Genomic DNA, 13,935 nt, shown 5'->3' on the forward strand with positions numbered 1-13,935 from the left:
ATTCCAAAGAATTGAAGTTGTATCCGAACCAACAAGTGATCTTGTTTGGTCTGATCTATGCGGCTGAAACCTTCCATTCAATGCTCCCTTTAAGGCCGTGTCACTGTTAAGTCTTGTGTTTCTGTTGCTTGTATCGCACGGAGGAAAATTGGTCATGTTAATATTTGTGGAAAAAGTGAGAAAAGTTGTGGTCTTTTATGTGAAATTTTGAATGAACCATGAATGAACGATGGAAAAAGTAAAAGTAAACCACGTAAAAAACATGTTAACGCGTTTGGACGGCTAAATGTAGGGTAGGGAGAGGGGAAGAATTTAGATTGGGCCTTAGTAAAGGGTCATGCTGGAATGCATCGATTCTTAGAATTGCCACGTGGTAGGGAGTCAAAAGAGTCAACCCTCAAATGATGGTAGCTGGCACTTTTTTTTGCGTGCTCTCTGCTTGTTCATTCACACCTGAAGTGATTTGAGCGTCGAGTTTCAATCTAAGTCAGTGGTACAGACGGGATCTGAGGTCCTGCGGGGCGCATCAGTGTGGCTGGAGCACGATTTCAGCGGCACGGTGTAAGTCCAAATATTGAACGTACTTGGAGGTCACCGCGTCACATCAACCAATCAGGGACTCCACTTTGAGCATGTGATGCGTTCGGAGTACTTGGAGGATCAATCCAAGCATTTTAATCCTGAACTTCCATCCATTTTTTTTAACCCAAAGTATAAATGTTGAGGCAGCGAGGTTGCTGAATCCCGTCCTGCTACTGTTGGGCAAAGGCGGGGAATGTGGAGAGAAAGGCTGTTCTAGTCTCCTTAATTTTATGACAGTTTTCTTGTTTTCCTCGAGACAATAATAAAAAAAGATCCTCAAATTTTATTCTAATTTCTCAGACATGAAAACTATGAATCGGCTTTTCCACTCAAAGAAAAGAGCAGCTGATCGGTTTTGTTCGTGCTCCAAAGACTGCCAGACCCTGTATGCATGACCTAAAATCCAGCGCTGTAATGACACTCAATCGGAATGTTTGTTTACATGAACCTTGATCAGATCAACCATTGGTATAACCCACCTGTCTTGATCGGAAAGAAATTTGGATCCAAAAGAGTCTGATCGGGCCAGAGTAATCCGAATGGCGTGTTTACATGACGCATTTTTGATCTGATCAGACATTTATTCCAACTACTTGGGGTCATGTAAACGTAGCTACTGTCCTGGTTCTCCTGGAGGAGGTTTCCGTTTGACCACTAGGTGGGAATTGCGCTATAGCATTACACCTTATTTAAGAAGAAGGGAAAAAAACGATGTTTTAGACCACAAATGGTTACTTTAAAAAAGATATTCTTAAAAGAGTTTGGAAAATTCATACCTGTGAGTTTATAAAAATGTTCCTTTAGTCAGCAATGTGTGTTTAGGTCGACTGAGTGTTAGCATTAGCTGTCCAATGAGAAATTCCATTAAAAGTTAGCATCAAGCTAGCAGACTTTAGCTTTATGTGCAAAATTGATTTACTGTATATCTTTTATGAATTGATTATTGATCTATTGAGCTTAAATCGATTCAAATGGATTTTTTTAATCCAGCCCAAGTCGAGAGAGACGATTCTTTACCAGGAGTCAAATTAAAAGAATCGGCTCCTGAGAAAGAGTCAGAGAGCCCATCACTATAAAGTGTTTCATATCTGTGTAATCTGCTTTTCTCCACAACAGAATATATTGGAATTTTGTTTACTGTGTAAACGGTTCAAAAGTTACGAGCCAAAACTCCATCATTAAAGGGTTGATGTTCGTCCACCAACAGCACTATGGTTTTCAACCAAAAGATTGAACCAAAGAAAGACGATAAAGGTTTTGAAACAAGACTTCAAGGATGGGTGCTCCTTTCGTTGGAGGAAATATTACCTGCCAACCTGTGCAAAAGGCCACCTAGTGGTTTCTTGGTGAACTGACCTTTTAGTTTCTAAACGTGCTTTAGTTCGGAGCTTCCTTTTGGCTAAATGTGTGTGTACAGGTGAGGACACAAACCAGATATTCTTTGCCCTTTCATTCCACGCCGTCTTTGTCTCCAAAGATTAAATTAAATTCACAGACAGAAACCCGTAAAGTGGTACAAGTGAATTGAATCAAACATCCAGGCAGACCACTTACGGCTCTGCTGCCTCTCCTCCTCTTGTCCTTATAGCTGCATGTTGTTTTGATACACAGCTGCCATCTGTGTGAAATATTAATGCGCTGGGCTGATTTGGGGTGTCGAGCAGTGTCACTCATTTGGCTTTTAATCATGCGGCAGCTTGAGAAAAAAGGAGGGAAAATAAGTCCTCTTCCTGGGTGGCTGTCAAAGTCTTCCCAAAGTCATGTGGCACGCGGGGCGTCATGGCTGTCACCTGTCTCTCCCATCTTTGACAGCTGCATTTTTGGCTCGTCTCGCAGTGGCTGAGCCCTTCCAAGTCTAACCCCTCCTTTCAGCCAAAACAAGGACGGCACTCATGAAATTTTTAACGCGACCCCATCTCGGGCTTTCCGCTCGCAAAAGAACAAATTAACAAGCTGCTGAAAGTTTTATTGAATTTCCCTCAGATGGGTTAAACTGTATTGTGACGGATTGAAGATTTTGACGGTGATTTACCAGTTTGGGTCGCCTTTGTCTAAGTTTTATAAAGGTCACAATTTCATGTAATTAGCGCAAAAATGAACTTTTTCCCTGACTTGAAGCTGGAAAGTCTGTCATACATCTCGTCATCCACATAAGCCTTCATCTGAGGTTGGAATAAAAGCTTTATCTAATTATTATTTATTATGCGACTGCTTTCCCCTGAAAAAGAAGAAACTAGCTTAAAACCCGGCTGTTAATTAAGACAAATGCATTAATTATTAACGGCACAAACATGTCAGGCAAGCATAGCGAATTATTCTAGCATGTTAACAGTTGTTTAATGCTAGCAGCAGCTGAATTATTTAGAGCACGAGTGCCATATTTGGATTGTTAGAAATGAGGCGTGGTAAATGGGGTGAAGGAAGTCTTAGTGGGATTTAGAGAGGCGGCAAAAAATAGAAATAAAGCAACAATCAAAACAAAAAAAAGAAAAAAGGGCGGAAATCTACAGATGGGGCCTTCCTCAGTATAATTGCTCATTACAGGTGCGTTTGAATGGAATGAGGAGGAGGAAGGAAGCATTGGTGTTAATTTAATGCACAAGACAAACTGTCAGGTTTTGTCTTTCTTTGCACTTTTGCGCTCGTGTGTTTTGCTGTTCTGCATTGGAGCAAAATGCGTCAGGAGGTGAAGTTAAGTGGATGTGACAGCAGACAATTTATATTGTTATGTCTTAATTGTCACCTGATGTGCATGCAATCTGGAACACTGTCAGAAAAAGACACTCTTCCTCACGGAGGCAGCACGACGATGAGGTGCAAAGACAAACAAGTTGGATGTGATCAAACACATGATGAGATGGATTTGACAAATTTATGCCTTATGGGCGACCACCGGAGCCTCAGTCTGTCTGACTTTAAAGGGCCTGAACTGGACAGTCTGTCACCGAAGATTAAGTGAAAAAAACTTCACGCCACCGTAACAGAAACACACCCAAACCTGCGTGTTTACTCACACAAACCTTAATGCAGTGTCCAATTAGACTGCTTTATTGGAACTCACTATACTGACAATTTTAGCCCATAAAAACTGTCGTATAAAAATTGACAATTAGTTGAGAGCTGAAATGGCTGTCAGTTTTAATCATTCGTTGGCTGATTCCCACTCCCATTTCAAACGTGGTGATATATGTCAAGTGTGATGGTCTTTGTTGAAGCAATTATGCCAAGCTCAATATAATCATCATTATACATAAATCAGGATATAAACATCCATCTGGTCGGCGTGCCGTCAGGTAGTCTAGATTTCAGGGCGCGTATTAAACGTGTCACAAAGAAGAAAAAGCATCTGGAGTTTGTCAGAAAAGCTTTGAAATAGATGTAACTGTTGGTTGAGGTGGCAGAAGTCCACAAACGCTCAAGACGGCAGAAAGACGACGGCGCAGAAACTGTCAAAAGCTGGTTTTGTTTGTGCAAGAAATCTAACTATAACTTTTAAATAAAAAGTTAAGCTAAACATTTATTTAAAAACTAGAAACCACCGTCAGGCTAGTGAGGTAGAGCGGATGCAAAGTTGCTACTGTTAGCAGGGTGCTAGCAGCTGAAATGCAAAATAGCACCAAAAGTAAGAAAATAAACAGAGTAATAATGAAACTTACATAGAAATCCCAGCTTGAACCATTACTTTGGCTTGTTAGGAAACAACTCTTAACAAAAAGTAATATCCTTAAGTCTTTCCTCTGTGTTTTAATTATAAAATGAACCAATTAAGCTGGACTAAACCGTGCAATTTGGGGGCACCTGTTGATAAGTGGAACCTGGTGACAGAAAAGATGGCAGCTGAAAATCATTAGTCGCACATTTTTGTCAAAAATACTTGTTTTTGGTCATAAAAGACTAACCACTAACCCTAACCGTTACTTTTTTTTTTGTCTGAAGCCTTTAACACCTGAGGTGTCTCTATCAAAATCTACGATGTTCTTTGACAAACCATTCTCCATACGCCTGGTCCTCACCGGACACTTCCATTGATTATAAATCTGATCACTTTTTTTTAAAGGCGCCCTAACATGAAAATTCTACTTTTTTAGGTTTTAAATGCATTTTACTGTTCATTCCGTACTATAAAGAACCTCAAAATGGTATTTTGATCTGTTAATGCATCTCTTAATCCTCTAAAAACCTGCGCTGTCTGCAGCAGCCCCTCCCATACCCACGAAAACGAGCGGGTGGAAACGTGCTGACGTAAGATCGATGCCAACAGCTCCCTCCAGGAAGAGTCTGCTCTCACAGCTCCGCCCCCAGTCTACAATAAAACCACACCCACCTACTCCTCAGAGCTGTGGCAGGAATCAACTACCTTCCTGTACCAGGAACCACTCCCGGACCCATTTTTCAATGTAGTCTCACTTCGTTTCCAATCGGACTGAACTTCTGTTCTCTCTGAGATTCCTCAGTCTGAATATGAAATGAACCGAGAGCGGAACAACTGAACCAAAACGGCCACCGTACCCGACAGTCACGTGATGTAAACACGTTAGAAATGAGGCGATCAGTGAGAACAAATGTAGAGCATTAGATTGTCATGTTAGCCAAAAGGAAATAATTGTTCCAACTGTTTACTTGTTAGAACGTTTATTTTAGAACCACTGAAAAAACATATAACTCTCTTTTCTGTGTCTCCAACGCGGCGCCGGCTGCTGCCATGAAAGCTCTATTGTAGTTCCAACAGATTTCTCTTAATAATGCCATAAAACCACCACGATGAGTCACGGAAACTCATTCAAATGTGGTCGGATGAATCAAACAACTTTTAACGTGATCCACATTGATTCTACAGACGTGTTGTTTAGCGTGTGTACCTGTACCGTCCCCAGTAACCATCATGCAGGATTCCTCCACGGTACCAAACCAGCAGTAAAAGTGTTGAACCTGACCTTCATACAGACGCTCAAAATCCATCAATGAAATACAAAGTTTGAAAAAGGGAAAAATCCTGACAATATTTTGCAGATCACATCCATCTTTTCTCTTAACTGAAGAGAGCTTTAGTCACGTGGTTTTGTTTACATAGTTTGTTCACGCTGAGGAGGCAGGCTCAAGGATGACGTCGTGAAATGGGCGGGACCAACAAGGAGCGAAAGGCGGAGGCTTAGAAACCGAGTCGTTTTACTCCCAGGTATTAAAACGAGCCACAAAAATGACTCGTATTTCATAATTTGTTTTTTAGTGTTCCCAATGTAATATATGATCATATATATGGATCTAGTTTACTCGGAAGGGCTGAAGAAAATCATGGTAGGGCCCCTTTAATATCCTTAATGAAATGAAAGAAGCATTTACCCTCTTTCTGACACATTTTTACGAAAATCCTGAACATTAAAAACTTTTAATAAAAGTGGCTATAACTCTGGCTAATGATTTCCAGCCGCCATCTTGTCCACCACCAGGTCCTCTTGCTGTAGGCTGTAGGTAAATGGATCGGACTGGTTATCTAGTGTTGAAATCCATTGATTGCCTGAAGGACATAAGGGAAAAAGAAAGCAGCTGTATTCCCCTTCACCGTCTGCAATCTTCTCTTAAACAACATAAAATTCCTTGCATATATGAAGTTCCTAAAGCCAAGCGTAATAAATTAGCTTCTGGATGACCTTTATTGTTGTTGTTAGCTTCTGACTCAAAGCTACGCAATCGTCTGCATGTGCTGTGATGGTCCAACTTTGAACTGCCCGGTCTATTCTAAACCGGACTTCTGCTGGACCGCTTAGTAGAAACCAGGCTTTATAACTATATTTCATGAAGTACATTTTGATTTAAGTATAAATATGGCAAGTAGTCTAAAGCCTACAGTATGTATGTGAAGTGAAAGAAGTATAATAACTGAATATTCCTTTAGACTAAATTTTAACATTTTAAGTTTAACATTTAGTGCATAAAAAAATATACTTCTTCACTTTACTAAGACCAAGTTTATTTGTAGTATTTATTTAAATTACTTGTTAGCAGCATAAAACACACAATCAGAAAACTGTCCAAAAACTTACAATTGAAATATAAAATAACTTTAATGAACTCAACAAATAAACATAAAACTTACGATAAAACCAAACATTATGCAGAATGTGGAGCTGTGAGTGGTTTCATGGTTGCTACAATAACACTGTAACTTTCGTTGATTTCACTTTCAAAGACTTAATGACTCCTCCATTGATGAACCCATTTTTAATCATCCTTTTTGTTATATACTAAAGATTATGACCCACACTAGCAAGTCTGCTACTCTGTTCAGAGCACTAGCAGTGTTTATTTAGTTTAACTTTATGAGCATTAAAAGTAATAGAAACTCATTCTACATCACATTGTAAGATCAAAACTCAGTTCTACCTTACAGTATGTTATCTTGTGTTAAATTATAAATGAACAGAATAATCGATAGATTTTTCTATATTTACATTATAGTGAAGCGGTCTACCTAGCATTGGTGGATATTAACATTCACTGGCACAAATGGTTGCTGAATCAAAACAAACCCAAATAACATTAGATATATGCCAAAACCTAAAACTAGTTTTAATATTATGTCATAAAGCATTTAAAGTTTTATTTTTTGGCATTGAATATAAAACTTTGTTTAATACTTTATTGGTATAAACTCATATCTTTAAATGAATACCACACAACAGTTTTGAATCTGTTAACAGGTTTCTATTTTAAACTTTAAACTTAGCGATTCAAATAAGATTCTGAAAATGTTTTTTTTTTCTTTTTTTAAAATCTTTTTTAACCAACTAAAGAACAGACGGATCCATGTGGAGGTTTTCCTTCTTTTTATCCTTCTGAAACACACACGCACCCCCCCACACACGTGCCTCATCTCCTCTCTAGTATGATTTATAAGCTGATTCTGACCTGTGGGCACATGACAGTTACTTTCATTTTCTCCTATATATTTTTCCCCTTGTCGCCAAGGTCACTGATGAGCAAACCCCTCTCCAAGTTTTTCCAGCCGGCCTTCTCCCATCCCTTTGTTCCTCCCACCTCTTTGGCCTGATGGCCTCATGAATCATCCCGTCTTCCTCATCGAACTCCCCGACGCCTCTTCCCCACCGCGGCCATCCCAACTTCCCCAATCCTTCTTCATTCCCGCTAACAATTTGGTAATGAAATATTGATTTTTAGTTAGATTCAAATGGATGTCATCAACTTTGCATTGATAAATCGTTCCCTCTTCGTCTCTACCTGTCTGTGTTTTGGCTAAAGTGCCGTTCGTAACACCTGATTCACTGTTGAGCCTTGAGGCCGGATTTTCTACATGACCTACATCGCTTCATTCTGCTCAATGTTCGCCACGCGTGCACACGCCATGGCCTTTCATTAGAGGCTCCATGATGCTGCAGCTGGAACTCTGAATGCACACAGAAAGCAATGTTTTTCACCATATCAAAATAACCACCAGGTCAACTACAGTTTTTTTTATTTTTTAATTGCTCCCTTATAACATAAACTGAAAGAATAGGAGCTTTTTCAAGGACCTAATGCAGGGATAGGCAACTCCAGGCCTCGAGGGCCCCTGTATCTGCAGGATTTCCAGATATCCAAGCTCTACTCATGACTGATTACCTGATTCAGGTGTGTCCAGCCAATTAGAACATTCCAGAGCAGGGTACAATGCAGGATTGCAGCCCTCGAGGGCTGGAGCTGCCTTTCCCTGATCTAATGTGATGATGAGGGGAGCTAAGGTCAATCAGCAAGAAGACCACAGTCAAAACATTTTGGTGGATGTGCATGGCTGACTTTAATGTTTTCAACCCTTCTGGGTCATAAACATGCAGAAGAATGTTCTGTTTGACAAAATCACAAACCCATCACTTTAAATCTAAAATCACTGGGAAAAAAAAGTTAATCCCATTTATAATGTAAACATGCCTTGGATAGCACAAGGGTCACACAGTTGCGACCCGTACTCCTTGGGGATCCATTGTAGGTTCATAAAAAAATAGAACGGGACGATTGGGGCGGAGCCGCTGTTGTCACCCGTTGATAGGGAGAAAGTGATGACGACATTAGGAAGCACTTAATGTGCAAGCTAAGCAAGCTATTGCATTTTCCTCTTTCTGGTGGTATTATTCTTAGCCGTTAGTTTCCTGTTATACGGAATGCACAAAAAGTAAAACAATGAAGCGATGGTCTACACTACGCATATGCCATGAAAACAAACCGCTCTGTGGAATCGAGGCTTCTCTGAGTGGAAACACTCGCCAGAATTAACTGGACCGTACAGTACCACTCCTGACCGGACCACTCAGTGGAAGCGAGGGTTTGTTGTCCCTTCTCCGGGTGTACACGTGATACGTTAGCATGTCTACACAAACTACATCCTGATTGTCTCATTTCCTTATTTCTAACACTCAGGCTGCACACAGGGAGCGTGCACATATCACATGAACAGCACCTCAGAAAGGAAGAATCTTGAAACTGTGATTTGAAAGATTTAATAATGAATTTGTGCTTGAAATAGTCCTCAGTCTTTGGCTGGTTGGGCTCTGGTCTGGAGGCATCGTGCATGCTTGGGATGCTAGCTTATCTTCTCCCTTCTCTGCTGTTGATTACCTGGATCAGGTGTGTTCAGCCAATAAGACACTTCAATGGCAGGTTGGTTGGAAAACATGTAGGACTCCAGCCCTCGAGGCCTGGATTTGGACACCCCTGCTCTATGAGGTCAATGAAGGGTCTACGACCTTGATATTTGTGTTGGTCACCTGCACCCCGTACGTTTGATCATATTTACCCGTAAGACCAGCTGTGACTAAGATTTTACTCAGCACTGAATGTCACAAGAAAACGTTTTACACAGTCTCAACCAGCTGCTGATTTTCTGCAATCTTTTGCTTTTTTTGTGCTTCATCACCTAATAGTGAGAGCTGCACTTTAATTAATGGTTGTTAAAGATGTTTACACTTTGGGAAAACGTTCTCATAAGTTACAGGACTTGATGGGTTTGTTTATAAAAATGTTTTTAAATAAAATTTACAAAAAGTAAATCTGGATTTCTTCCTCGGCCCTCTCGGCGTGGTGAACGTCACCGCATAGTTCCACGGATTCGTGCACGCTCCAGCACACACATCTCCACCCCCACATCCCGATCCAGTATTAAAACCAGCAACATGACACAAGATGGACGTGGTGGACAGGCAGAGCCCAGGGGACGCAGCCGGGTTGCAGATGAGGCGTCCGTTACTGAGAGGACCATTTACATTTCTCCATGCACATTTTCCCTGACAGCAACACAATTTCCTGTTCCATCTGGAGAGCTTCTGACTGTGACTCCGGGACTGAAATGTAATCTTTGGGGCTCACAGCGCCTCCCCAGAGGATTCTGTCGCAGCAACCTTGAACTCTATTTGGGCAATCTTTTATTCCGTGGACATGATGTTTTTCAGCCTCTGAGACAATGGAGCTCTTTAAAACAGACTGACTAATGTTCCTGCTGGGAGATTACTCTACTTTCTTCAGGTTGAATCACACAAAGCTGCTCAGAGACGACAACTGGTCATTTAGATGTTTACTATGTTCATTTATACCAATAGATCATCTACAAAGTTACTCCATTAGTCAGCTAAACTTTTTGATTCGGTAAACTATCTTGAATTTTTACTGCTAATCTAAAGAGTAAAGTGATGAATGTGCCAGTAGGAGTCGTCTTAACAGGAAGAAGACGAGATCTATCCAACACCTGAGGCTGTGTCACACTGCCGTTATGTATGATTTGCACATTTTGCACCTTGCAAAATAGATCATATGCGAGTATACATGGAAAAAGTGTGAAACGTTTTGGTCTTTTACGTGAAAATGTTCCCAAATACATCATTAATGAACCACGGTAAAACTACGGGAGAAGTACAAAGAAATCATGCAAAGATTAAACTCTCGGATTTACCTGGTCTGCACCAGTTCTGAGTCAGCTGCTAGGTACCAACCAAGGCAGCTCGCCAAGATGGGGGACCCAGGCAAAGATTGCAGCTGGGGGATCAGTGAGTAGGGCTGGATATCGGTTATAATTTCCAGAAAAGATTCACAAGACCCTAAATCGATTCGATTCCGATTAATTCCGATTCTTCAATTTCATTCAATTTAAGTTTGAGTTTACACATTTATACACATTTGTTTAGAAATACATTGATAATCTACTATATAATTTGAATATATTTATATTCATCTGACTCAGTTCACATATTGTAAAATGTATCAGTAAAATAATGAGATTGTTAATGTTAAACAGTGTTACATGGATTCTCAAACGGAGAAGTTCTAACAAAAATGTTCATATCATTAACACTAACAGTGCTGCTTCTCCTGGGGGACGTTTCAGTTTGGCCACTAGGTGGAGATCGCGCTATAGCATTACACCTTATTCAAGAAGGAGACAACAGTAGAGGGGAAAAAAAACGGTTTTGGACCACAAATTGTCTCTTTTAAAAATATTTTGTTAAAGGAGTTTGGAAATTTCATGCCTGTGAGTTTATAAAGATTTTTAATTTAGTCAGCAATGTATTCTTAGGCCGACTGAGTGTTACTGACAGCATTAGCCGTCCTATGGGAAATTCCATTAAAAGTTAGCATCAAGCTAGCGGACTTTAGCTTTGTGTGCTAAATCGATTTATATATTTTGTCAATCGATTCTTGATCAATTAAATATTAAGTCAATTCAAATCCATTAATCTTTTTTTTTTAATCCAGTCCTATCCAAGAGAAGGGCCTGGCGCACGTCCAGAGTTGCATCTACATTCACTGAACGCGAGTAAACAATCATCGTGAATCAGTGGATTCTGACATTGAATTCTGATTATCTCTTCATTCAAATCAATGTGAATCATGAGCAGATGAAAAAATGCAGTTTAAAAAAGCTTGAGAATTACAAACTAAAACAGGTAAGACACACGTTTCCCGCTATGCTCTATTCTGATACATCCACTAGAAGATCAATAGATTCATGAATATCTGGATAGCTGCAATATTCCTCACCGTTTTAGTTGGTCTGATAATGTTGGCTTGTGGGTGTGAGGGGCTGTAAGCTAGTGGGAGAAAGTGTAAACAAATGGATGATGGGGAATGAGCGACCAATGGTCCCACTCAGATGAACTCCTGCTGCTCTGCAGAAACTATGTCCTGGAAAACAATTTATCTAAAAATGGCATAATTATAATTAAGACCATTGGGAACACTTTGAAAAAAGATCAAAAGATGATCAGATGTGACTCTAATCAAGTCCAAATATATAACAATGTGATGAAAACAGACTATAAAGAAACATAGTTTTTAGAAGAAACATTTAGACTTTTGTGAACTGCATTAGGCCTGCAGAGAAAGCCTTGAAGGCCCCGACGGCCCACCTCTGGTTTCAGGGTTTTATGACCTCTGCTGGGCTCTGGAAGAACGCTCTCCCCCTTCACCCTCCACTCCACTGTTTTGAGGACATATTGAATCTAGATAGGAGTGCTCTATTAAGTAGGGAGACTGTCTCATGCTACATGTAGATAACCTTGTGTTATTAGCTCCCTGATGGCCAATCAATATGCCACTTCCTAGCTGCTGCGAATGAACCAAGTCCCTCACCTAGATAATCATCTCCCTCTGTCTGATTCCAAATAATTGGTAGCCTCTCAATCCCAGCTTGGTTGACAGGGGTAGTTTGCATATTAGAAACACTGCACCAACCGTCCATCATTCTGAACAGACACAATAAACATCCACATACATAATGTTTGGAGATAATTGAGCTGGGAGGCTCTGCCGAGCCCCAAAGAGCAAAAGCTGATGGATAAACGGGAGCAGGGGAAGGGCCGAGCCTTGATTCTTCAGCGGATCATTGCTGGTGTTGAGCCTCGTTAGGAGAGGATGCTGTTTGTGACGGCGCAGGAAGCAGAGAAACTGGAGTCTCTGATGGCCATTTCTCTGCGGAGTGAAGACATCATCTTCCCACTGAGCAGCTGCTCCCCGGCGGCTGGAATTGACATGGATGATGAGGACGGCAATGAAGTTTCAATGGAGAAACTCCCCATCCATCTGTCCACATCCACACTTTCAAGCTTTAAAAATCTCCAAAAGCTCAAGTTTTTAACCAAGAAATTAAAATCTTCTAGTTTTACTTATCCTTAATTTGAATATTCTAAAAGTTTTCTCCAGAATTATTTCTCTTAATTCACTTTTGTTGCTTTAATAAGCTGACATTCACATTTACACAGGATTTACTTTTGCCAATAAGAACGATGAAAAAAATCATTAAAAAGGAAATTTAATCAGATTCATCACATTTATATTTTTTGTTTGGAATTCAGTTCAATCCAGATTCACAATCCTCAAAAAATAACATGGGATCAAGCTTAATTGTTGATGCTTTTTGGCAGTTTTGGTAATATTTTTATCCTCTGCTTTCAATTCTTTGAAATTCTTTAGCCAAACTGCTCTCTCTCATGATTGTTTTTTTTATTGTAGTCTCTAATTAGTGTATTTCATCACCGACTTCTGTCATTTTGGGACTGACGCTAGCGTTCCTCCTCCATTTGTTATTTTGCCAGTACAGAATGTTAGTCTTGAATGAGCCAAGAACTGAAAACCAGCAAAAAAGCTGAAGGGGAACAGCTTTATTTAAAGGAAAAACCTAAATATGACAAAAACCAATGAATCTAAAGTGATAAAACCAAACAGATCAGATGCTGGAACCATGGATTTGATTCTGAATGTGAATGTGTAAGTGAAGGATCACGTTAACTGAAGCTTAAACATGACTCTTCTCTACTGTAGGGGTATTAACAGGCTGTCAACGTTAACCAAAAGAATTAACGTTTTTATATTTATTAACTCCAATTAATTACACTCCGAAAAGTAAGCGTCTTCTGCCGGTTCAGGATTCCATGGCGTGCATCGATTTCTGATAATGCACGTTTCGTTGAGCATTATTCCACTTATAACACAACCAATAGCAAAATAAATACATATTTAACTAGTTTTTAACTTTAAAATTAATTTTTTTCTAATTTTAACACTAATATTTTTATTGTTTAAGTTTAGATCGCTTTTTTTTAATAAAAAAGGAAAACTATTTGACAGGTAGTTGTCATGATAACATGTCCGAGAGCGATCTTGACTGCAGTGGCAAAGAAAAGCCAGATCATGAAACAATAGTTTGATTTTAAGTAGGGCTGGGCGATAAAACGATAACTATCGTTATCGCGATATTACTTTTTTTCGATAGTGAAATGAGTCTATTACGATAAACTTTCGTGTTAAATAACACGGGAGAAACCCCCGGAAGAGCCGCGCTTCTTCTTCTTCTTACGGAGTGTCTGATTCTAGGAG

The 13,935-nt window shown here is 39.9% G+C and overlaps 1 long non-coding RNA gene across 6 annotated transcripts in view; it reads left to right on the forward strand.

Annotated features, from left to right (window-relative positions):
• LOC118598621 overlaps positions 1-13,935 on the forward strand; it is a 56,808-nt gene that overhangs the window by 10,978 nt on the left and 31,895 nt on the right. Inside the window, exon 4 of one of the 6 annotated variants that reach the window (XR_004947670.1) lies at positions 7,549-7,817. The exons of the other annotated variants lie outside the window; for them this stretch is intronic. This is a non-coding gene — a long non-coding RNA (uncharacterized LOC118598621). Of the gene's footprint in view, positions 1-7,548; positions 7,818-13,935 lie in introns of those variants that run through there. 6 annotated transcript variants of the gene reach the window in all.

Source organism: Oryzias melastigma, linkage group LG3, assembly GCF_002922805.2.
Source record: "Oryzias melastigma strain HK-1 linkage group LG3, ASM292280v2, whole genome shotgun sequence".
Classification (NCBI taxonomy): Eukaryota; Metazoa; Chordata; class Actinopteri; order Beloniformes; family Adrianichthyidae; genus Oryzias; species Oryzias melastigma.